A 26,924-nucleotide genomic window follows, 5' to 3' on the forward strand; every position below is an offset into this window, starting at 1 on the left:
GTCATATACTCTTTTATTACTCTCCAGAACCCCTATTGTGCTACATTCTCTGAGGAGGGACCCAAACTCTCCTCAAATGGTTTCTCCTTATATTTTCTGATGCATCCAAAACCTTGTGCCCTCTTGAATCTGATATCAGCTATTTCTTTTAAAAAAAAATGAAGAAGAGAAGATACATCTTGGATCACTGGTTCACAAATTTGTCTGCATCTTCAAGTCACCTATGACATTTTAAGAAACACAGATTCCTGCTATCATCCCCAGAGATGCTGATTTAATTGGTATGGAGTGCAGCCTGGGTGCCTTCCAGGTGATTCTAAGACACAGCCAACATTGAGGGTAACTGTCTTAGATTATACTTCTGCAGCTAAGATATAGCTCCAGTGGAAATAACATAGACTTTGAAATTAAATAAATCTGGTTTCAGATTAGGAATATTAAAAAATGGAAAGGTTACTCCATTTCCTAGTTTGAGAATTGGATTAGGTTACCCAGTCTCAATCTTGTGTAGCTCATTTATCAGTAAAATTAAGGTAATAATAATTACCCCAGCAATGGGTTGTGATTATTGAAATAGCTTACCACGGTATCTGTCAGAGTAAGAAGTCAAATAATTTGACCTCTTTCCCTTCATAGCCCTTGACTTGTGACCACAGAAAGGCTGTGCATGCTCCATTTATAGATAGAATCCTTCTCCCTTTGTTACACCCCAAAGAAGGACAAAGACTTAGTTGGCAATCTGCCTCAAACCTCTGTACCCCAGGTACACCTTCCTTAGTTGGAGTATGCATTGTTACATATTCTGACTCAAGAACATTGGAAATAGATAAAATGGTGGTAAGTCCTTCTTTGCTGTTGCTTGTCTGTTAATCAGCATCTTGAAAACAACTCTAGACACCAACATCCTGTTTGTCTCTCTGATGCCAACACTTGTATAACAGCCAATTACAAGGCATTTGTCATTGTTTTTATACCATAACTTGGTAATTTGATTTAGACAGGGGAATTTTCTGTTGATTAATCTAGGTGGATTACCAAGTCAGAATACATTTATTAAAACACCAATTAGATCTTGCTCCTTCATCCATCACAAGACCTTTAATTCTTATGTGGTTTTGTCAGAGTGTTCCAGGAACCATGTTTGCCTGAGTCAATGACTTAAATCAAATTGTCATTTTACAAGGATTACCTTATCTTTAAACTTGAGGGCAAGTCATTCTTTATGTCCTCTGTGAATAATAAGCAATATTGTTTTCAAGCCCTACTACTACATTGTTGGAATATAGCATGGGAAATAACTCCAGGAAGCTAAAGCCAAAAGGTGGTGTCCTCCAGTGGGAGGTACGCTCCCAGGGTGCCTGTGAAGTTGAAGAAACACACCAGTGAGATGAGTGCAGTGGAAAATTGAGTTGTCAACAGTCAAGGTTGGGAAGAAAGTATTTGAGAAGAGCAGATGCTGTTCCTTAATAATTGTTTTGGGTGTTCTTAAGCTGAACACAATGTATTTCTCTTCTTTTCTCCAACTTTTGTTTTTTAACATCAGTTGACAAGAATAATATTTCTTACTTTCCTAAACTGTCTTTTCAGGATTGTGTATTCTGCTGCATCCTACCTGCTGATACCTTGCATGAACACATCTGTAGCAGGTGGCAGTAAAAAGAGCTACTCCCAAAGGAGAAAACAATAAAGAAGACAGGGGTTGGGCAGGCAGGAAGGTGAAATCTAAGGAAACGGAGATGAGAAAAGTGGAATAGATTGATTTTGAAGAAAAGTCCCTCAGTAAATCTTCATCAAGCACTGATCTGGGACAAAGCATTATGAATGTATTTGTCAGTATTTTTCAGTTGGAAGTGTCAAAAATCCATCTTAGGCAAGCTTAAGCAAAAGACTGGGTGGATACCGGCATGGCTTGCAGAATAAACAAGGCAGCTGAGTTCCCTATGGCTGCTTTTTCCTCTGTAAGTTGCATTAGTTTTCTCCAGCTACAGGAAGTACTTCCCCGAGCAGCAGAGAACATGACCTCAGGTAGTTCAGGTACTGAACTAACACCATTTTATCTGAGTGACCCAAGATGTAGAATTTTCTCTGAGAGCTCAATTTAATGTATCTTGGGAAGAACTCTGGACCAGGTTGGATCACATACCTCCCTTTAACCAATCATGCAGCACAGGGAAATGGTAGGCTATGATTGCCAAGGTCTGAGTCATACACCCATTCTTGGCTGGGGATGCACTACCATGATTGACCATTACCATGAGGGCCAAATGTTTAGAGTCAGAAAGAAGCTATTCCTCAAGAAAAGAAACTATTACTAGAAAAGTTGGTATTATGAGTGAGGAGTGATATTGGGTAAACTCTCCCTGAGCAACAACTGAACTAAAATAAGGAATACAAAGGTGAACAAGGCAGACAGGGATATACAGTACCCTCAAGGAACTTGCATCCTGTCAGGGAACTCAGACATGTTCATAAATACCTTTATATCTAAAGATCAAAGCAAAAGGTGAAAAAAAAATTGAAAAGAAGGAAAGGAGGAGAAATAGAAAAGGAAAAAGAAGAAAATGGGCTGAGCAGAGAGCAGATAGGCCTAGCTTTTTATAGGATAACAAATGTATGAGGCTACAAGATGACTAGAATTATAGTCATGGGAAAAGAACAGGTGGTACAATATGAATGTGCAAGCTAGCTGAATCTATATGATATCTTCAGGGGCATTGTACCTGTGTAAGCCCTTGTGTGGTCATTTTTTTTCTTAACCAAGCAAATCGACGTCAGAGACCTCATTTTCCCTTTTAACTTGGCAAGCATACTTATCTTCCACTAACTAATGAGTTTTATTTTATATTATGCAGACAAAATCCATTATTTTTTAAAAATAAAAAATATGAGAAATTTGAAAAGGGAATTGCTGTCAAATCAAGATGGCAGAGAACAGGAGGATAGAATGATAAGGAAAGGAGTGAGTAAGGTTCAGGTGGTGTGAGGGAAGATGAGTTCTCTGTGCTTGTGACTTTGCCTGTGGCAGATGCATTTTAGTAGGAGTCAAAAGTGTTGGCCTCTGGGCCGGGCTCTGACACCAACTTGCTATGTGGCCTCAGGCAAGTCAATTCACCTCTCTGGACCTCAAATTTCTCATTGCTAAAATGAGAGAGATTGAGTTAAATTAGGAATGGCAAATTGTTTTGCCACATGTGCCAATTCTGATCAATTAGCAGTGAGAAGGGTTGTGTCTGGATTCAGTGGGAAAGACTTCAAGCAATGAGACAGGTAATATGTTAAGCCATCATCTGTTGTTAGTGCTTTAGTGAGAATTGGTTTTCCAGGATTTTTCCATGTGACAGATGAGGCATTTTTTTATCCCCCTGGGAAAGAGTGTGAGGATACTGATCCAGCCTCCCATCTCTCCAACCAAACAGAATGTCTCTCAGTTTTCACTGGCAACATCCCTGGAATGAGTTTTCTGCACATTGCTGTCCTAGTCTTTCATTTTATAGTGCTGTGCAACTATTTTTAAGGCATAGGCCTCCTTGAGAATCTAATAATAGCCACAGACCCTTATACTAAATAACATAAATATTCCATATTTTGCATACAGTTTCAGGGGTCCCACAGTCCTCCTGAAGACCAAACGTGTAGCCCCAAGAAAGCTCTCCATGATCATCAATTCCAAATTAAGGAACTTTGAGATTAAATACAATGGTACTTTATTAGGGTGCTAAAATATGGCCAACTATAAATTGAGAAATTAGAAAAAACACTCATTGCATATTAAATGAAGTTGCCTCTGTCAAAACTAACTAGCAGGTAATAGCCTACCTGCATATCCATTTAACATGTTTAGCCCATTCAGTAAAAGAAAATCAGGAATTGTTTTTCTTTTTTAAATAACTGATCGTATGTTTTTAATTGTGTTAAATAGTAACTTGAGCAAGATGAAGAGACTTGCTTTAGCTTCTTCACAAATGCAATGAGGTACTTGAATGACTGACTTAAAGTCATGACAGCTGTAATGCTTTCCATATTCTAGTATGTAGTTAAATAATTCACCAGTGCACAGCTTTCTAATGGAATCAAGTTTAGCTCTTTAACTCAGTTGATCTTAATAGATGAGTGGCCCTTAAATCTTAGAGTGCATACAAATTGCCTGGAGTGTGTTTAAATGTAGATTGCCAGGTCCACATCACAAAATTTTTGATCCCTGAGTCTGTGAGAGGAGCCAAGAACTCTGCATTATTAAAGACTTCTTCTAGTGATTCTGATGCAGGTGGTTCCAGCAGCATAGTTTAAGAAATATTGCACTAGAGGGTTGGCAGTGGGAGACAAAGATCGTATTTTACTTGTTTTTATTCCGACACAATACTATGTACAAAATAGAAAATACATGCACTCAATAACTTGAATTATTTGTACGTTAGTGAATCATGGAAAAATTGCCTGGGCTTATAAACATTTTGAAGAGTATTGCATACCATAATATAAAAAGTAATAGAAAATGTTAACACTAAACCGTGTGTCTTAGGAATCACAACTAAATTTCCTTTATGATGTTTTTTCAATATGTAAATCATTTTAAGCACTCATTTTCTAATACAATGAAAAGAGCTATGCATACTCTATAATTCAATAAAAATGAAGTAGATGATGTGGTACTTTCTTCTTTTTCCACTATTCTAATGCACCTTGCAAACAGATGCTGTTTGGCAATATGTACATTTAGGTTCTCTTCATGCCATTTCATTGGGGTTTGACTTACTCTGATTTTCATTTAAAAATGAAACCATTATTATCTTTTTTCCTCTTTAAGCTGAGTAGGATACTCTTCAAATTAATCACTAGAAGGAAGGTAAATGGGATTACCAGTGTTTAGCTCCTTTTATGTGCTAGGAACATTAATAAGCGCTTGCAGACATTGTGCCAAGTAAGCCTCACTACAACCCTTTAAGAAACAATTATGCCCATTTTACAGATGAAGAAACAGATTCAGAGAAGTAGATTTCTCAATGTCATCTAGCTAGTAGCCAGTAGAACTGGAAATTGTCTTTTGTAACATTTTTACTTATTTTTTTTCAGAACCTAAAAATAGTTTTATTGAGACATAATTCACATGTCATAGAATATACATAAAATGTGTATACCAAAAGCAATTCAATGACTTTTAGCATATTCACATAATTGTGCAGCCATCATCATAGTCAGTTTTATTTTATTTTTTATTTTTTTATTATTTTATTTTTTTAAAATTATACTTTAAGTTCTAAGGTACATGTGCACAACGTGCAGGTTTGTTACATATGTACACATGTGCCGTGTTGGTGTGCTGCACCCATTAACTTGTCATTTACATTAGGTATATCTCCTAATGCTATCCCTCCCTGCTACCCCCACCCCATGACAGGCCCCAGTGTGTGATATTCCCCTTCCTGTGTCCTAGTGTTCTCATTGTTCAATTCCCACCTATGAGTGAGAACATGCGGTGTTTGGTTTTTTTGTCCTTGCGATAGTTTGCTGAGAATGATGGTTTACAGCTTCATCCATGTCCCTAAAGGACACAAACTCATCCTTTTTATGGCTGCATAGTATTCCACGGTGTATATGTGCCACATTTTCTTAATCCAGTCTGTCACTGATGGACATTTCAGTTGGTTCCAAGTCTTTGCTATTGTGAATACTGCTGCAATAAACATAGGTGTGCATGTGTCTTTATAGCAGCATGATTTATAATCCTTTGGGTATATATCCAGTAACGGAATGGCTGGGTCAAATGATATTTCTAGTTCTAGATCCTTGAGGAATCACCACACTGTCTTCCACAATAGTTGAACTAGTTTACAGTCCCACCAACAGTGTAAAAGTGTTTCTATTTCTCCACGTCCTCTCCAGCACCTGTTGTTTCCTGACTTCTTAATGATAACCATTCTGACTGGTGTGAGATGGTGTCTCATTGTGGTTTTGATTTGCATTTCTCTGATGGCCAGTGATGATGAGCATTTTTTCACGTGTCTGTTGGCTGCATAAATGTCTTCTTTTGAGAAGTGTCTGTTCATATCCTTCACCCACTTTTTGATGGGGTTGTTTGTTTTCTTTCTTCTAAGTTTGTTTGAGTTCTTTGTAGATTCTGGATATTAACCCTTTGTCAGATGAGTAGATTGCAAAAATTTTCTCCCATTCTGTAGGTTGCCTGTTCACTCTGATGGTAGTTTCTTTTGCTATGCAGAAACTCTTTAGTTTAATGAGATCCCATTTGTCAATTTTGGCTTTTGTTGCCATTGCTTTTGGTGTTTTAGACATGAAGTCCTTGCCCTTGCCTATGTCTTGAATGGTATTGCCTAGGTTTTCTTCTAGGATTTTTATAGTTTCAGGTCTAACATTTAAGTCTTTAATCCATCTTGAGTTAATTTTTGCATAAGGTGTAAGGAAGGGATCCAGTTTTAGCTTTCAATGTATGGCTAGCCAGTTTTCCCAGCACCATTTATTAAATAGGGAATCCTTTCCCCATTTCTTGTTTTTGTCAGGTTTGTCAAAGACCAGATGGTTGTAGATGTGTGGTATTATTTCTGAGGGCTCTGTTCTGTTCCATTGGTCTGTATCTCTGTTTTGGTACCAGTACCATGCTGTTTTGGTTACTGTAGGCTTGTAGTATAGTTTGAAGTCAGGCAGCGTGATGTCTCCAGCTTTGTTCTTTTGTCTTAGAATTGTCTTGGAGATGCGGGCTCTTTTTTGGTTCCATATGAAGTTTAAAGTAGTTTTTTCCAATTCTGTGAAGAAAGTCATTGGTAGCTTGATGGGATGGTATTGAATCTATAAATTACCTTGGGCAGTATGGCCATTTTCACATTATTGATTCTTCCTATCCATGAGCATGGAATGTTCTTCCATTTGTCAATGTCCTCTTTTATTTTGTTGAGCAGTGGTTTGTAGTTCTCCTTGAAGATGACCTTCACATCACTTGTAAATTGGATTCCTAGGTATTTTATTCTCTTTGAAGCAATTGTGAATGGGAGTTCACTCATGATTTGGCCGTTTGTCTGTTATTGGTGTATAAGAATGCTTGTGATTTTTGCACATTGATTTTGTATCCTGAGACTGCTGAAGTTGCTTATCAGCTTAAGGAGATTTTGGACTGAGACGATGGGGTTTTCTAAACGTACAATCATGTCATCTGCAAACAGGGACAATTTGACTTCCTCTTTTCCTAATCGAATACCCTTTCTTTCTCATGCCTGATTGCCCTGGCCAGAACTTCCAACACTGTGTTGAATAGGAGAGGTGGGAGAGGGCATCCCTGTCTTGTGCCAGTTTTCAAAGGGAATGCTTCCAGTTTTTGCCCATTCAGTATGCTATTGGCTGTGGGTTTGTCATAAATAGCTCTTATTATTTTGAGATACATCCCATCAATACCTAATGTATTGAGAGTTTTTAGCATGAAGGGCTGTTGAATTTTGTCAAAGGACTGTAAAAGTTTTAATAAATTCTTTTGAGCACACATATGTTATCAGGACTTGTTGAAATGATATCTTTGAAAAACTCTTTATATATCAATGGCCATAACATGGCAGTGGTACACCTGGGCACGACAGAATGGCTTATGTTGGATCAGATTCGTATTCCACTGGCAAAGACAAAAATATAACAACACTAAATGTGTGTGTGTGTGTATATATCAGGGAAAAACAGAGGACTAATAAAACTATTCAGTTTACCCAAACAAATTGGTTTCCTCTGCTAATGTAATTTTATTATTTCTTCTGTGAATCCCAAATTTTCTTGAATTGCCCTAGACATTATTTTTTATTTACAGCTTTTTATGTTTGTTTTATGTACCAGCTACCTATATATGTGTGTATGTATGCATAGACATACACATATTTTTAATCTTTTAATAAACATTTTTAATTTTTAATACACATATATTTAATCTTCACAGTTGACATAGGAGGTAGACATCATTGCCATAATTATTTCCATTTTACTCATGGGATAACAGATTAGTGGAGAGATTAAATGATTTATTCAAAACCAAACAATATGAAGTGGCAGAACCAAGTTTGTACCTAAGTCTGTAGGACTTTGAAAGCCTACTCTTCTATCATCTTACCTGTCACAGTAGGCATCACAAACTGAAATACCTACAGAAGCCAGACTAGTAAGTGTAGGTCAGGAGTAAAAATATATATAAATAAATTACTAGGCTTTTTTGGCCACCCTTCTGTTTTCTAGCTTTGGATAGGGACCTGAGAACAGAGAACTCTTTCTCTGTTATTAGAAAATAACTAGTCTAGTGCAGTGATAAACTGCAACTGATGGTCATCCCTGGTGTCATGAGGCAATATGGAGTGGCACAGACTGTAGTGAATGGGACTTAGAGGCCCAGCCATTACTCCCCTTAAGATAACTGCTACATGAATCCATGGTAGTTCAGAAGCACTGGATTTTCTGATTTTTTCAAGAAAAATTGTAATTCTAGATTTTTGTATAACATCTGATTTTTAAAAAATGACTAATTTTTAAAAATTTAGGCAAAATGCTTACCAAACAAAACATGTATGCAGGCCAGATGAAGTTTCTCAACCACTTGTTTTTGACCTCTGGCATTATCACCTATTTGAAGTTTAAACATAATAGAAAACCAGCATGTGATGTCACATTCACCTTCACTGGCTTCCCAAGTAGACTGTGATAAGGTCCTCCTATTTCAGCTTTACCTATATCTTCTTGTTCCTTCTTACATAGCTGGTAGAGTTAATGTGTCCACAATAATGATGATGTTTGAAGTCCTTAAAGCCTTGTTTTTCTGCTCTAAATACTACATCATACTCTTTTGCTTGTGAAAAACAACGTGGTGGTATACATCATTTTGTTGTTGTTATAGTCACTGCCATCAGGGTTTTCTGATAATGCATTCTGTGAGGCAGCTGCCCCGTGTATTATATTATCAGTCACTGACTATGCTGGCCCAGAAAGAACTCGAGAAGTGGTTCTTGCCACACACCAACTTCACCAGCAGACAGAGCCCTCAGCTCTATTAATCTGTGAAATTGTTTCCCACTTCCCCGCACACTGAAAGCTAATTGCTTTCTTCAATGAAACAAAACGATCCACTGAGCCAGTCTGAGCTGGGAGATTACTCACCTGTTACAGTCAGCTTATCTCTAGGGTTGTTAAATGTTTACTGTTCGGACATAATTAACCTTAAAGACTGAGCAGACCATGTAGGAAGCTTTACCTTTCTGGGTGGTTTTTGTCTCTTATTTTAGAATTGGAAGTCTACTCCCAAGCTAGGAAATGATTTATCTTTACTAGATATTAGAGGTAGTCACGTGCTTTTAGTTGATGAATTAATAGCTAAATTAATTATATTTCACAGAGGGACATAATAATATTCATAGACATCATAATATTCAGTATGAGGATCCTGAATAAGGGAGGGGTGTGTAATTGATGGGCTACTACTGCCCATGTAGATTACAGCAATCATTTTAAAAGGCCAGAGGGAGGGAAAATTAGGCTCCATTGGTCTGTACTTCATCTCATTTATCAATACTTACCATGTTTTTCAATCAGTTTTCATGTAATGTTATACATTATACACTTTTGGTATGATACAAAGGAATTGATTGCAACTGGACAAACCTAATGATGTTTTAAAACAATCATCCAAAGCCTACTCCTTCATTCTGGTTTAGTGATTACAATATTGGCCTAATCAGTATCTAAAATATGTCATAATACAGCTGGATCATAGAGGTGGTTATTATCGCTGAATAGGTCATGTGAAACACTTTTCTTTCCTGTAGCGCAAATACAACTGTGACATTGTGGGAGACAACAGAGCCAAGGAACCACTCGTCTTAATATGAATGCTTATTTCCTAATGATGAAGGCTGCTAGATGGTGGAAATATCCCTCTGTGGAAGTAAGAGGGGCTGAGTTCTTTCTGTCACTTCAAAGTGGAAGAGGGAGGCATATGAGGAAGGGAGCTAGAAGATGTGCTGTGAAGTTTAGAAGGGGAAGTGGCCAGAGGCAAATGCAAATAACCCATGGGTCCATGGTTTTTATTGGTGTCTTAAAAAAGTTTTTGTGATCCTTTTTAGCTTCATAAAAAATTACAGTTCATTCAAGAAAAATATTTTTAAAAAGTGGATTATATTTTAAAAGCCCTGATAGCCCCCTTACCCACTCCATTTTATTGAATAGCTATGACCTTAGCTAAGGTGTTTTACCTTTCTTTAAATTGCTTCATTTGTTTATCTGTAAATCAAAGATAACAGTAGTATCACCCATAGATTTGCTGTGAGATCTAAATAAGTTTCTGATAGCAATGTCTTTCCAGATCACTGTGTATCTGTTGGTTTAATCTATCTACTATATTATTCAGCCACTCAGTTTTCCCCACACCAGTTTATCATGAATATCACTTCACATTTTTGAATATAGAACTACCTCATTCTTTTAAAGTATGTTTTATATTTCAAAATGTGAACATACTGTAAGTATCAGTATAAGTATAGTATAACTGATACTATAAGTATCAGTCTCCTTTTAAGGAATATTGTCTTTATTGCCATTATTAGATATTACAAACAAAATTCTGCAACAAATATTCTTTCACATATACTATTCTATATTACCGGAAATGGGATTGCTAGGACAAAGGACCCATATATTTAAAATGTTGATAAATATTACCAATTGTCTTTCAAAGAAGTTGGGGTTATTTACACTGCTTCTAATAGCATCAGATAATTTCCTTCTCTTTGTGCTTTTGCCATCCTTGGCAGAGGTGATTTTGTTTTGTGGTGGTGGTTGTTTTTGTGTGCTGTGTGCTCCTTCACTGTGTGTGTGTGCTTTACTGTGTGTCTGTGTGCCTGTGTGTGTGTAGTTTTATTCTGATGCCATTCTCCAAGAATTCTGTAACTGTTATGTTGTCTCCTCTATTCTACATTCAGTACTTCAGCATTTCTCTGCTATTTTACTGGCCTAGAGTACATCTCTCCAGCATTTTCTGGTACACTGCTTTCAGCCATCCACACACCAAAGGGGCAAAGAACAGCTGTACTTGTAGGAGCATATTTATAGAGCCACTCTTTCTAGCTCCCTGTGGGAATCACTTTAGTTTTAACTAGGTGACCTGTTGTGCAGATGTGACTACAAGGTGGAAGCTGTCCAAGTCTCAATTCTTTTCTTCCTCTCTGTTGAGCTAAAGCTAAATCCTGTGGGACTTAATAAATGTTTACACTTTGGGGCAGGCAGACCTGGCATAGTGGCAGATGGGATTGACTTCTAACTACTTGTTATGATTAATATGATCTGGTGCCCTAAATACCTCTTTCATGGCTCTGTAACAGTGTTAAGCATGTTCTCCTTAGGATTTAATTTTTAGGGACCATGTAAAACACTATTCACTTTATTTTAACCCTTTGACCTCATTTTGTAAGGCTATTGTTCATGGCTTCGAGGATTGGCATCATGGAAAGAAAAAGGATTCTGGGGTCAGGAGACCTAGATTTTAGTCCAGAATAGCAGGTAGTTGGAGGCTACCTACTAGGCCTGTGTCCACATTCCAGTTTTGCCAACTACTTCCTAGAAAATATATTGGGAAAAGTGTTTAACTTTTTTTTTTTTTTTTTTGAGACAGAGTCTCACTCTTCTCCCCTAGGCTGGGGTGCAATGGTACTATCTCAGCTCACTGCAACCTCCACCTCCTGGGTTCAAGCAATTCTTCTGCCTCAGACCCCTGAGTAGCTGGGATTACAGGAGCACGTCACCATGCCCAGCTAATTTTTGTATTTTTAGTAGAGACAGGGTTTCACCATGTTGGTCAGATTGGTCTTGAACTCCTGACCTTGTGATCCTCCCACCTCGGCCTCCCACAGTGCTGGGATTATAGGCGTGAGCTACCAGGCCTGGCTGAAGCAAAAGTGTTTCACTTTTTAAGGATTAAGTTTCTTTTTGTGTAAAATGACTATAATAATATGTACTACTGGTATCAATCAACATTCTTGGCTGTTGATAATGAAAATGGACTCTGGAAGTTTTAAGCAAAAAGAATGTTATTGAAAGGACATCAGGACTTCACAGAAAACCAGGAAACTGTAGATTCAGTTTTGGAAGACAGGCAGGAATTCAGGTCCTCAAAAGGCTAGGCCACAGGTATGATCTGACTCAGGTGTCCCGTCTGCTGTCCTCCATGATGAATAAATTCTCATATATCTTTTGTATTTGTAGCATCTCCCTCAGGTGTGAATTTCTGGGAGTAATCAACTCACCAAGCCTGAGTTAAGTATCCAAGCTGCCAGAGAAGAGGGAGAAGGAGTAAATGTCTCATTTGGCCTCTACAATGGGAAACATGTTGCTGCCTTCAGCAAGACCACAGAGCAGGAGTAATGGATGGGTTAATAATGTGGATTCAGGATCCAAAAGCCCTAGGTTCAAATCCCAGTCCCATGTCTTAATTCATTTGTTCTTCACAGATAAATGAGGATTAAGATACTTACCTCATTAGGGTCACTCTGAGGATTGAATGAGTCAATATTTGTCAAGTTCTCAAAATAGTGTCTGACATATACTCACTAGATATTATCTCTTAATATTGTTAATTTCCCCAGATAGGAAAGAGTTAATACTGAATAGCCAAACACAGAACAAACAGAAAACCTAACAAACAAACCAATATCAACATTTATAGGTAGTAACTATTCAATATCTAGCCATTGTTTTTCCTATTTTTTTATATGAATTCCATCTCTGAAACTAACTTACTTTCATTAGGATAGATCATTATTATTTTATTTACCTATAAAATGAGAAGGTGGACCACACGACTTTTAACGTACCTGTCAATTCTGGAATACTATCAGTAGGACTCAAGAGAAGGCAGACTTTGCTGGGAAAAGGTAGGGAATGGCTTAGATCTTTGCTGCTCATTACAATAGCTGCATGTGGCTATTGGACGCTTGAAATGCAGCTATTCTAAATTGAGATGTTTTAAGTTTAAACTGTTCAGTAGATTTCAAAGACTTAGAAATGTACTTTACATTACAAAAGAGACTTAAAGTGATACTTTTTAAAAATATTGATTACGTGTGAAATGATTTTATGTATATTAGGTTAAATACAATATATTAGTAAAAATAATTTTATGCATTTATTTTTACTTTTTTAATGCAGCTACTAGAAAACTTAAAATTAGATGTGCGGCTCACATTATATTTCTATTAGCCAGCACTAGACTATGTATATGAGTAAGTCTGGAAACAGTACAATGTTCCTTTATCCTGCATTAGTCAAGATATGTTCATTTTTAATTGACAGAAATCTTATTCAATCTGCTTTTAAAGGAAAAATTAGAATATAATGACTCACATAGCTGAAAAGCACAAGAATAGACTGTCTTCAGGCTTGCCTGAATCCAGGAACTATATCAATGTCATTAACACTCTGTAAGAGCATATGTGTGGACTCTGTGCATCTGTCTGCGCTCTGTTTTCTGCTGTGTGGGTATCACTCCTAGACAAGTTCCTATTTCATAGTAGCCACAGTAATAAACCTAGAGCTTTGAGAGGAGATGGGCTCATCCACTCAGTTCCAACAAACCTAGCTTGGGTCATGTTCAATACCTGCATCAATCACTGTGGTGGGTGCAGGATGCTCTGTATCTGTTGAAAACATAGGCTGGGTCACTGGCCTCTCCAGCTCTCTTTAGAGCACAGGTGGAGACAGCCACTTGAAGACTATGGACTGAGAGTGGGTTGCTAAGGAAAGTATGTTTTCTGTTACCAGAACAAGGAAGAATGACTGCTGGACAGGGAAAATCAATAGTCAAAGGTTGTCAGGGGTGAGAGAAAGGATGTATTTATCCTGTGTTCTTCTACTCATGTTGATCCGAGCCAAAAGACCTGTAAGTCACCATCTTCTACCTCTTCCTCGCTCAACTCATTTGGTTAGTCACCAAATTCTATTAATTTGCCTCTTAGGCAGTTTCATATATATTCCTAACTTCCTTTCTGTCTTGCACATGTTCCGTTCTGGTTCTAATTTCATTTTGTTTTTTTCTGGTTCTAATCTCATCTTGCTGAAATTCAAAATCTCTTCTCCACATTACTTCCAGAGTAATTATTTATTTAATTCATTTAAAAATATTTGGTGCTGCTCGGAGTTGCTTGGATGTTGTTGTGTGGGACTGAAAGCTTGCAGAAGCAGTGATCACATCGCACAAATAAATTTACCATTTGAAGAAATACAATGATAAGGGGATTGAGTATTGGCATGCCATGTTGCCCAAGGACATAGCCAAGCTGGTCCCTAAAACCCACTTGATGTCTGAATCCTGGCGTTCCGCAGAGTCAGGGATGAATCCATTATATGATCCATGAACCAGAATCTCACATCTTACTATTCCAGTGCCCACTACCCAAGAAGTCAAATAAATGAAGTCGGCGAGGCACTTTCCATCCTCGAGCTTTACACAGCTGTCCTTGCTTCCTAACATCTTTCTGATAACATTATTATGTTGCCTTCTTGTTTCTCACTTTGATATTTAAAAGATGTTCAACATGCTTTTTGAATGTGCTGGTAACTGTTTTGCTTCTTGAGTAGAGCCGCCACCACCACAACCCAGACAGGTGAGTGATCTGTGGACCACCGACTCAGCTGAGTGTGACCCCAGAAGCCACATTGTGCTCTGTATCCAGAACATACTTGGTAGATGGAGGAAGCATCTGAGATTAAGATCATGGCTGTTACAGGGATCATGTAAACTTGCTGTTTTTGTTTTTTCCTGCCGGGTGTTGTATGTATGGTGACTTATGGATTTATGTTTCAATATATTGGAAACTTTCCATATTATTCAAGAAATCTGTTCATGTTAAAAGCCTTGACTGAAGAGAAAGTTTTCATAATCTAAAAAAAAAACCTATTTTAAAAAGCCCACCAACAACAGACACAGAAAATGTCACAAAGCAAAATGCATTACTTAATGAATTATTCTAAGGCAAACATCTTGTAACCTAACCATGACCAGGTCAGAAAATAGAACTCAGTTAGACATTCTGGAAGCCCCTTCTGTGTACCACATTTCAAACACAATCCCTTTGTCCACCACACCAACTTTTATACTAAACATTTCCTTGACAGTTTTATACTTATCCCTCATCATTTTGTCTTAAAATGTATCTGTTGAAAACACAGGCTGTTTGAACTATGGAGTTTCTCACAGTTTGGATGTGGCTAATTGCAAATGCATAGTACAATCCACTATGTGCCATTGTCCTCTGTATTTTCTGCAGAAAATAGAAGTGGAATTGCTGTGTCATATGGTAACTCTATGTTTAACTTTTTGATGAGCTGAAAAACTGTTTTCCAAATTGCCAGCACCACTTTACATTTCACCTCCAATGCCTAAGAGTTCCAATTTCTTCACATCCTCATTAGTATTTATTATTACATGACTTTTTGATAGCCTAGCTATTCTAGTAGGTGTGAAGTAATATTTCACTGTGGCATGGTTCAGCAGCTCACACTGGTAATTCCAGCACTTTGCGAGGGCAAGGCAGGAGGATTCCTTGAGGCCAGGAGTTCAAGACCAGCCTGGGCATTATAATGAGGCCCTATCTCTACTGAAACAAAAAAACTCACTGTGGTTTTGATTTGCATTTCTCTAATGATGAATAATGTTGAGTATTTTTTGACGTGTTTATTGACTATCTGTAGATCTTTGGATCTATTCAGATCCTCTGTTCATTTTTAATTGTGTTATTTATGTTTTTTATTGAATTGTGAGTTCTTTATATATTCTGGATATAAATCCCTTATCAGATGTATGATATGTGAATATTTTCTCGAGTTCCATGGGTTTTCTTTTTCATTTTCTCAGTGATATCATTTGCAGCACAAAGTTGCTAATTTTGATGCAGTGTATCTATTTTCTTATTCTGTTTCTTGTGCTTTTAGTGCCATATCTAAGAAACTATTGGCTAACCCAAGGACAAAAGGATTTACTTTTCTTTTCTTCTAAGAGTTGTTATTTTTAGCTCTTACATTTAGGTCTGTGATTTATTTTAAGTTACTTTTTGTTTGTGATATGAGGTCAGGATCCAGCTTCATTCTTATGCGTGTGGATATCTAGTTCCAGCACAATCTGTTGAAAATACTATTCTTTTCTTATTGAGTTATCTTGGTACTCTTACTAAGAATCCGTGACTATAGATACAAGGTTTTACTTCTGAATTATCAGTCATATTTTATTTATTTATATGTCTATCCTTATATAGTACCACATTGTCTTAATTATAGTAGTAGCTTTGTAGTAAATTTTGAAATCAGGTTGTATGAGTTCTCCAAATTTGTTTTTTTTTATTTCTTTTAGCAATTTTGTATCCCTTCCATTTCTATATAAATGTTAATATCATCTTGTCAATTTCTGCAAAAGAAAAAAAAAATCTGGGATTTTTGTTGGAGACTGCACTGAATCTGTAGATTGACTTGCAGAATACTATCATTTTAAAAGTGTTGTCATCCATTCATGAACATTTCAACATTTAAAAAAACATTTAATATTTTTAATTTCTTTCAACAATACTTTGTAGTTTTTAGTGTATAAGACTTGCACACCTTTTGTTAAATTTAAATTTATATGTTCAAATTTGTTAAATTTTCCTGATGGATTGATTATTACAAAATACCCCTCTTCATTGCTAGTAGTATTTGTTTTTGTTGCTGCCCTTGGATCAAAGTAGCTTATTAGTCTTCCAGTATTTTGTCAGAAGTAGTGTTTAAGCCCTTTTTGCTAGCAAGGTTTCAGCTTCTGTTGATGTGTCTGAGTGAAGCTTTGGACATGCTTTGATTCTGTCCTAAGTCTTTTCTCTGATTGCTTCTGAGTGGATGTTTCCTAGCACATGCCACAGCCTTGTGACTACCAGACGCCACAGCCTTGCGACTAGCAGAGTTGACTGTGATATCAGGAAGGCTCTTCTTGGCTCTCATTTTTTTTTCTTTCTTTCCTCTTCTTTTCTCTTCTCTCCTCTTTTTTCTTTTCTTTTCCTTTCCTTTCCTTTCTTCCCCTTCCCCTTCTCCTTCCTTCCTTCCTTCCTTTCTTTCTGCCTTTCTTTCTGCCTTTCTTTCTGCCTTTCTATTTATCTCTTTCTTTCCCTCCTTCCCTCCCTCCTTCCAATTTTTCCTTCCTTCTTTTCTCCCTCCTTCTCTTCCTGCCTCCCTCCCTCCCTTCTTTCCTTCCTTCCTTTGATTATTTTGACTTATTTTCTGATTGCTCTGTAATTCTGCTTGTTTTGGAGTTACCAGCCTCTTAATCATCTTCACCAAGATCTCCATTGTTTTTGACAACACTCAGGTATCAAACTCTCCACTCTCTGTTTCACTTAAGTTCAGCTCCCTCAGGTAGGGCTGTGGGGCTCTTTGACTTTATAGAACCACAGCTAAGGTGGTTAAGCATGGAGACTTGCTTTTTGAGTGAACCTTTGCTCTATACTATGTACTAGGGATACTAGCGATAAAAGTGGAAGTCTCTGGGTTTTTTTTTGTTTTTTGTTTTTTGTTTTTTCTGTTGTTGTTGTTGTTGTTGTTGTTGTTTTTCCTTTTTGGCAAGGAACCTCTACCATCTGGGAAAGCTGGATATGAAACAATGTGGTCTCAATATTTTCAGCCTGCTATGGTTTATGTAGAACTTTCTTTATAAAGATAGAGCTTGTCAAAAGAGAGCTCAAGTTCTGTTGGCCATGTTTGCCTAGAATCAAGCTTCTGCAACAGGTGTCTGGGGAGTAGTGAAAATAAGAAATACAGGCAGCCTGCCCTTACTTGAGTGAAACGGGAGCCTGACACTAGAATCTGGAAAGTGAGGTTACTATAACCTTCTCTAATGGGGTAGAGTTTCCATTATACTTGGAGCTTATACTTGGAGCTTATAAGGTGAAGGGCATGTAATGGAGTAGGTCATGGCTTAAATGACATAGGTCCACTGTTCTTACCAAAAGTTCGTAAATTTTTCTTGAATAAATGTTTTCCATTTGTTTATGCAATTATGATAATTTCTAAATACCTTAACAGTTGTTTTTAATAATTTCACCAGATACATTTTTTTTTGTTTTCTGGAGAGAGAGTCTGGTGGTATTCTTACTTCATCATTCTAGAAATTCTGTCTACTGTATTTTTCATTTTCTGCTTTCATAAAAGAGAAGGTTCTCTTCCTTTACTATTGTTTATCTTAATAGTATAGTTCATATAAGAAAGGTAGGTGAAAGCTTGATATTTTTCTTAACTTACTGATTTTCAAGATGATGAAGTGTTTTTCTGTCATCCTCCACATGTGACAAGTTACATTAAATATTATCCTAATGAACTCATTGATTTAAACATATTTGATGGCTTAAATCTATTATAACTATTATCATTATGAAGCTCAAGTTGTTCTATCCTTGGCCAGTGGGAGTCTCTTCAACTTGGCTTCTGAGTCCTTTTTATTTTTTGAGGATCTATAGCTGTCTTATTTTATTTTATTTTATTTTTACACAGTAAGTGTATATATTTATGGAGTACATTAAATACTTTGATACAGGCATGCAATAAGCAATAGTCAAATCATAGAAAATGAATATCCATTCCCTCAAGTATTTATCCTGAGTCTTTTTGACATGACTTTGGTAATTTTTGATAACTTTCTTAACACCTCTTTAGTCATTTAAGTAAGTCTTGTTCTATTATAGATTTCCCAGAAAGCTTTTAAGCTAAATTCATCAAATTGTATACATTAAAGATGCATAGTTTTTGCACGTCAGTCATGTCTCAATAAGTTTTTTTAAAAGATGCCCTTACATTTTACAGTTAATAATTTGTGCCTTTTATACATGTGAGTTTTGCTAGATACAAAGCCCTTAGCTTCTACTTTCTTTCCTTGAATATCTTACATGTGATACTACATTTTCTTTTGGCATAAAGTCTTACTATCAAAAAGTCTAATGATAATTTAATATTATTTCATTAATAAGACACATGCTTTCATCTCCAAAAAGTCTGATAATTTTACTAGAAAGATACTGGTGTTGTCTATTCTGGATTGATATTCTGATCGCCATAGTATGCTCTTTCAAAATGTAATTTATATATATATATGTGTGTGTGTGTATGTATATATAAATAATTTCAAATGTATATAATATAGTATACATAATATACAATTCTAATATATATTACATAATGCTATATAGTATTTATAATAAATAGTATTATATTACATATATTATATATGATATGCACATATAGGTACACATATATTTGACAATTAAATTTTTCTTTTTAGCATTTGTTCTGTTCCTTTGCCCCATTTTTTCTTTAGGGACTCCTATTATATGTATGTTGAAATCTTTTTTGGCCTACTTTTTATATTTGACATTTCTCTAGGACACTTTTGATCTCAACTTCTTAATTTTAAATTCTAAGACATTCTTTTTTGTGTTTATGTGCTCTTGTGTTCTAGTGTAGTCTTCATTTCTTAAATTATTTATCCTTTTACTTATAATCCTTTCATAAACACTGTCGTCTAAATATGAGTCTTCTCTAATTCCAATTTATGTTGCTCTTGCATGTTTTGTATCAATTCTTAATGTGTTTGAGAATTTTGGAACAGTGGACTGCAATTCAAATCTCCTTTATGTACCTGTCATTCTGGCATGAATTTATTGTCTGGAAGGGTGTTATCCTGCTCACTTTTCTCTTTTTCTTACAACATCTTTGTATGGAAATTGCTATTCTGTCACTTAGTTTCTCTTTTCTTATTACATCTTTGTATAGAATTTGAACTTAACAGTTTTTGTTGTTTATTTATATGTGATTATCTTTCCAGAACATTCAGAATAAAGTGGGGTTCAGGATTTTTTTTAATTCCACAGAACTTCCCCTTCTGTTATTTTGGTATAATTTTCAAAAACATGGTTGCTTGCTTCCTGTAATTTCCTGGCTTTGTTCCCCATCCTCATTTTGGCCTGGACCTTCTTTTTGTTTCATTATGGTCTCTCTGTCTTGTTTAATTTTTGTTCTACTCATAGCAAATTTTTTTCTCAATATTTGGCCCCATCTTAGAAAAGAATCCTGATAAGTCAGTATTGAGGATTTATGGTGGTTAAACTGCTTCAATCCGTTCAGTCTAGTTTAGGGAGAGAATCTCCCAGTTTTCTGTTTTTGGTCTTAAATTGGCTTACTATGCTTTCCAGTACATATCTGCTGGCTCTTTGGGAGTTGTCCTATTCGCAAGTGCTTTAAGTCCTACTTTGTTGTTTTTTCTTCTTTCCATACAGATGCGATTATCATGTGGGTCTTGGGACTGTAGGTGATTTGTTCCCTTCTGCTTGTATTTTAATATTTTGGGGGATATTTTGTCAGCTAATTGTGTCATAAATGTCCATGAGTTTCTGCTTCTGTTAGTTAGTTGGTTGATCTTTTAAATGTGGGTATTTGAAGTGGTTAAAACCAATGCTGCCAATTCTGCAATTTCCCCAAAATCCTGCACAGTGATCTTTTTGAAACACAAGTCTATGACAAAAACAAGCAATGAGGAAAGGATTCCCTATTCAACAAATGGGCATTGGGAAAACTGGCTAGCCATATATAGAAAACTGAAACTGGACCCCCTCCTTACACCTTATATAAAAATTAACTCAAGATGGATTAAAGATTTAAATGTAACACCTAAAACCATAAAAACCCTGGAAGAAAACCTAGGCAATACCATTCAGGACATAGGCATGAACAAAGACTTCATGACTAAAACACCAAAATCAATGGCAACAAAAGCCAAAATTGACAAATGAGATCTCATTAAACTAAAGAGCTTCTGCAGAGCAAAAGAAACTACCATCAGAGTGAACAGGCAACCTACAGAATGGGAGAAAATTTTTGCAATCTATCCATCTGACAAAGGGCTAATATCCAGAATCTACAAGGAACTTAAACATATTTACAAGAAACAAAAAAACAACCACATCAAAAAATGGGCAAAGAATATGAACACACACCTTTCAAAGGAAGACATTTATGCAGCCAACAAACATATGAAAAAAAAAACCTCATCATCACTGGTCATTAGAGAAATGCAAATCAAAACCACAATGAGATACTATCTCATGCCAGTTAGAATGGTGATCATTATCAGGAAACAACAGATGTTGGAGAGGACGTGGAGAAATAGGAATGCTTTTACACTGTTGGTGGAAGTGTAAATTAGTTCAAGCATTGTGGAAGACAGTGTGGCAATTCCTCAAGGATCTAGAACTAGAAATACCATCTGACCCAGCAATTCCATTACTGAGTATATAGCCAAAGGATTATAAATCATTCTACTATAAAGACACATAAACACACATGTTTATTGCAGCACTGTTCACAATAGCAAAGACTTGGAACCAACTCAAATGCCCATCAATGTTAGACTGGATAAAGAAGACGAGGCACATATACACCATGAACTACTATGCAGCCGTAACAAAGAATGAGTTCATGTCTTTTGCAGGGGCGTGGATGGAATTGGAAACCATAATTCTCAGCAAACTAACACAGGAACAGAAAGCCAAACACTGCATGTTCTCACTCATAAGTGGGAGTTGAACAATAAGAATATATGGGCACAGGGAGGGGAACATCACACACCAGGACCTGTTAGGGGCTCGGGGGCAAGGGGAGGCATAGCATTAGGAGAAATACCTAATATAGATGACAGGTTGATGGGTGCAGGAAACCACCATCGCATATGTACACCTATGTAACAAACCTGCACATTCCACACATGTATCCAAGACCTTGAAGTGTAATTTAAAAACAGAGAAAAGAAAAAGGAAAAGAAAATGCATGGAATTTACAGGAAGATTGTTTTCAGGAAAAGGAAAAAAATGTATGTCAGAGTCTGAGATAGGGTAGATATTCACTATTTGTTAAAAGAAAGAATGAATAAATACATATACAACATAAACTAAAAACAACACAGTATAAAGTCTAAATGTGACACTTCCATGATTTACAAATAATTATTTTATTTTCTATTATTCTTAGATGAAGTATATGCTTCTGATAATGGCCTAGAAGAGTGGTTCCTCAATTTTGCTCTCTACTGGCATTAGCTAGTGTGCTTTTATCAATTCTGTTGCTCAGATTATACCCTAGACCACTAAAATTAGAAGCTCTAAAGGTGAGAACAAGCATCAGTATTTTTGACACTCTCCAGGTAATTTCAGTGTTTAAGGACCACTAACTAGAAGGCCCTTTACAATCTGATCTGGCTCTTTTCTACTCCATCTCTCTATTGTGATGCCCTTTAACAAGCTCACAGATAGTCCATGCTTCAGTCATATCCAATTACTTGTAGTTACCAAAATTCACTATCCCGTTGATGCTGTGGTCTCTTTGCTTATACTGGTTTCTTTGCCTAGAATTTTGCCTTGCCTCCAAATGACTATTCACCTAATAATCCATCCTATTATGTGTAGGTAGCAGATCTAAAGATTATTACAAGTATCTGGTTTTAACATAGGGCAAGGAAAATGGTCAATTCATTGTAAATCCAGATTTTGGTTTTTTTCTCTGTACTGGGCCCAGTGTTGAACCCTAACTGTCTAAGCCAGTTTCTACTTGGAGGTGAGCCTTCAGCTTTCTCTAGTTACCTCTGTGAGTTCTTGGAGATGAAGATTTGGTCTTTGGAAAGTTTGTTGAGAAGGATGAGTTACTGACCAGGACCTCTACAGCATGTTTACTTCTCTGGTTGATGATTTATATTCATAACACTGAGGCTGAAGTTGGAAATTAGACCTGCCACTTTAAAATATGCTTGGCTTGGTTCTGGTATTGCAAGCAGTGGATTCTTATCAGCAGTTGCATTAAAACAGCATCAGAGACAAGAGCAAGCATATTTTTAAAATGACAGCTCTAAGGAGCCTTCTTGTTTTAGATTAAATCATGATTCCAAAGGCTAAGCCCTGGATTAAAGATTTTGATTTGTCTCCATATTCTCTTAATCAAATATCTTTTTCCTAATTCTTCCATCCTTAGGAAAAATGAGAAACCGCTTCTTCCTAATGGCTTTTATTATATCACATTAGGTCTCAATAGACAGCAAGCAATTCATCTTGGTTTGAAATATGATGAACTTTTGGTACAATCAAGGAACCACCTTGAAATGATTAAAAATAACATCATAGATTCATTTTCACAGTTGTGGAAAGATGATCATATAAAGTCTGGAAGCATTTACACAAAAATAGTAAAAATTATTACCTTTTTGTGATGGAATTATAGGTGGTTTTAAGATTTTCAGTGTTCTCTAACTTTTCTGATTGTCTGCAATGAATATCTATATGTACATACAAATTTAAAGAAGTTAGGTATAGTTAGAGAATATTCCTCTAAGAGAGCAGATGTTCTCTTTTTCAAGACTTTAGGTATAAACTTAACCAAAGAAGTGAAATATTTGTACACTAAAAACCAGAAAACGTAATGAAATAAATTAGACACAAATATACTCAAAGACATTTAGTGTTCATAGTTTGGAAGGCTTGATATTGTTAGAACATACATACTATGCAAAGCTGTCTACAGATTCAATGCTATACCCATCAAAATCTCAATGAATTTCTTATAAAAATAGAAAAAAAAAATACTAAAATCCATATGAACCCACAAAAAACCCAAAATAACCAAAGTGATCTCGTGAAAGAACAAAGTTGATGGCACCAGACTTCCTAGTTTGAAAATATACCAGGTAACAAACCTGCACGCATACCCCCTGAATCTAAAATAAAAGTTGAAATTATAAATAAATAAATAAATTATATGGAAAACAAGCAAAATATGTTACAGAGCTACTGTAATTAAAATAGTATGATACTTGCATAAAGATGGACCTGTAGAACAATAAAAATAATAGAGGACCTAGATATAAATCCATGCATGGTATACTAATCTTTGACAAGTTTGCCAAGAATACATAATAGGGAAAAGAAGTATAGTCTTTTCAACAAATAAATTGGACCCCTATCTTACAATATAGACAAAAATCAACTTAAAGTGGACTAGACTTAAACATAAGATCTGAAATTGTAAAACTTCTAAGGAGATATGGGGGAAAAATTTCTTAATGTTAGTCTTGGCAATATTTTCTTGGATATGACACTGAAAGCACAGGCAGCAAAAGCAAAGGTAGACAATTGGGATGACATTAAGCTAAAAAACTTCTGCATGGCAAAGGAAGTGATTAGCAGAGTGAAAAAGCAACCTAAAAATGAGATAAAATATTTGAAAACTCATTTATCTGATAAGAATTAACATCCAAAATGTATCAGAAATTTCTATAACCAAGCAGCAAGAAAATTAATAATCAGATTTTAAAACTGGAAAAAGAACTGAATAGCCATTTCTCTAAACGTGACCATACAAATGGCCACTGGGTATATCAAAAGGCACTCAACATCACTAATATCAGGAAAATGAAAGTCAAAGCCACAATGAGAGATCACCTCACACCTGTTAAATGACTTTGTTAAAGTACAAAAGATAATAAGTATTGGCAAGGATGTGGAGAAATTGGAACCCTTTTACACTGTTGGTAAAAGTGTAAAATGTTGCAACAGCTATAGAAAATAATGTGAACTTTCCTTAAAAACTTAAAATAGAACTATCATATGATCCAGCAATCTCATTTCTGGGCATATATTCAAAATAATTGAAATCAGGATCTCAGAGAGATATCTGCACTCTCATATTCATTGTGGCATTTTTCACAATATTCAAGATATGGAAACAACCCAAATGCCCATCAACAGATTAATGGATAAAGAAAATGTGGCATATACATACAATGAAAAATCATTCACCCTTTTAAAAAAGTAGAAAAACTTCCCATTTGGGTGATAGATGAACCCAGAACACATTGTGCTAAGTGAAATAAGCCACTCATAGAAGAACAAATATTCCATAATTCCACTTAAATGAGGTATCTAAAGTAGTAAAATTCATAGAGGCAGAGAATACAATGGTAGTTGCTAGGTATTGAGGGGAGGGGAAAGTAGGGAGTTGCTGCTCAAGGGGTAAAAAATTTCAGTTATGCAAATGGAAAAGTTATAGAGACCTAACGTACAACATAAGGCCTATAATTACCAATGTGGTATTGTGCACTTAAACATTTGTTACGAGGGTAGATTTCATGTTAAGTATTTTTATTACAAAAAGAAATAAAAACAACAAAATGACAAAAGAACACAAGGAAATTTGGGAGGTGATGAATACGTTCACTATCTTGCTTGTGGTTGGTGGTACCATACGTTAAACATGCACAGCTGCTTTTATATACCAATTATACTTCAATATTAAAAGTATTCCATTGAAGAATTTTTAGAATCTATTACTCTTTATATATTTTTTTCATCTGAATTGGAGAAGCTGGAGTCTCTCAGAACAACGTACCCTGCTTCTTTTTGCTCCTTAATTCAAAAGACATCTCTAGTAAATTAGAGAGCAGATTTTTTAAAAAGTGGAGTAGTTAATTTCTCCAAGTTGTTTTTATTCTCAATCTTATACCTGAGATAGATGGCATAGGATGACACAGAACAGAGCACATGGTGATTCTTTGTCTGTTTGGGTGTGGTATGGACCAGGTCACCTCACAGGATTCATCGGTCTTAACTGTGCTGTTTCTGCCCCTCCAAGAAAGAATGGCTGAGGGGAAGACATTAATTACTGGTTAAAAGTGACAAGCCAGTGTTATTACAAATAACTGAAGCAAAAGTCTCACTTTTTTTTTTGAAGCTCTATTAAAATCAAACTTTAATCACAAATTGTGAAATAGAACACAGGCAGTTAGGAGCTGCTAAAATATTAACACTTCTATTGAAACAGAAACTCAGGCATTTCATTATTTTCATCACCAACTCTGAGATTTCATAATTAAGTCTTTCAGTTTGATTTATTTAGACTCTAAGCAAACTTTCAAAGTGAGTTTGAGGGACTTTGTACTTGAAACATGAATGCATTGCATTTCCTGAGGCAATTTGGAACTGGGGTTTCATCATTTCAATGCCCTGACTCAGAAGCAGGTATTCTGAGAAACTTCTCTTGAGTATCCTAATTCATTAACTATGAGAAGGACCTCAGACATTTTCCTTATCAGGGTGAATATTCAGAAGGGAGGAGAGAGGGAAATATATTATATTTAGGAGTGAAACTGTATTTGTCACAGCATATTAATTTATCTAGGTCTGTTCTCTTTGGCGTTACAAACAGACATTTCTTATCTCCCATCTAAGCCTTTAGCTGGTTCTAAATATTTTATCATTGATCAGAATGAGTGGAAAATTGCATTTCCCCCCTCTCCACTGCTCCCAAAACACATATGTGTGTGTGCGTGTGTGTGTGTGTGTGTGTGTATTCCTGTCACTCTCTAAGAGGTAGTTTGGCATTGAGGAGCACTGAATGTCGCATAACCCTGAGATCCTGAGATTGAATATGGGGCAGATTCCCAGGATAATCTATGTTTGAACATACTATGTAAAATTTAACCAATTTTAAGGAATGGGATTGGTTAATTAAGGAAGAGAATGAAACCTAAATGAAATACTGACTCTAAGGTGGCAGTTATAACACAATAATCTTTTTTACTGGCAGAAAGAGAGAGAGAGAGGGATTGTGAATCACATAGAATGTATACCTATTTATTTTTAATATGAGAGAGAGAGGTGGATTGGGGGGAGCAAGGTACAGGTGAGAAGGGAAAGAGAGAAATAGGGGCAAGAAAGAACATTGCTAGAGAAAAGTAGAGTATCTCTATTTTAAAATGTGGGGATTATTCTGGGATATCCATTTTGAGCATTTGAAAATGACCAGTTGACCTTGGTCATTTGACAAATCAGCTGCCAAATCTGGACCAAAATAAAACAGAGCCT

The 26,924-nt window shown here is 36.1% G+C and overlaps 1 protein-coding gene and 1 pseudogene across 4 annotated transcripts in view; both read left to right on the forward strand.

Annotated features, from left to right (window-relative positions):
* The window catches only part of KCTD16 (potassium channel tetramerization domain containing 16), a 312,730-nt gene that overhangs the window by 258,296 nt on the left and 27,510 nt on the right, over positions 1-26,924 (forward strand). The gene's annotated exons all lie outside the window — the stretch shown is intronic.
* On the forward strand, positions 1,905-14,430 carry LOC123574108 (cyclin-dependent kinases regulatory subunit 1 pseudogene; annotated as a pseudogene).

Source organism: Macaca fascicularis, chromosome 6 (genome assembly GCF_037993035.2).
Source record: "Macaca fascicularis isolate 582-1 chromosome 6, T2T-MFA8v1.1".
NCBI lineage: Eukaryota > Metazoa > Chordata > Mammalia > Primates > Cercopithecidae > Macaca > Macaca fascicularis.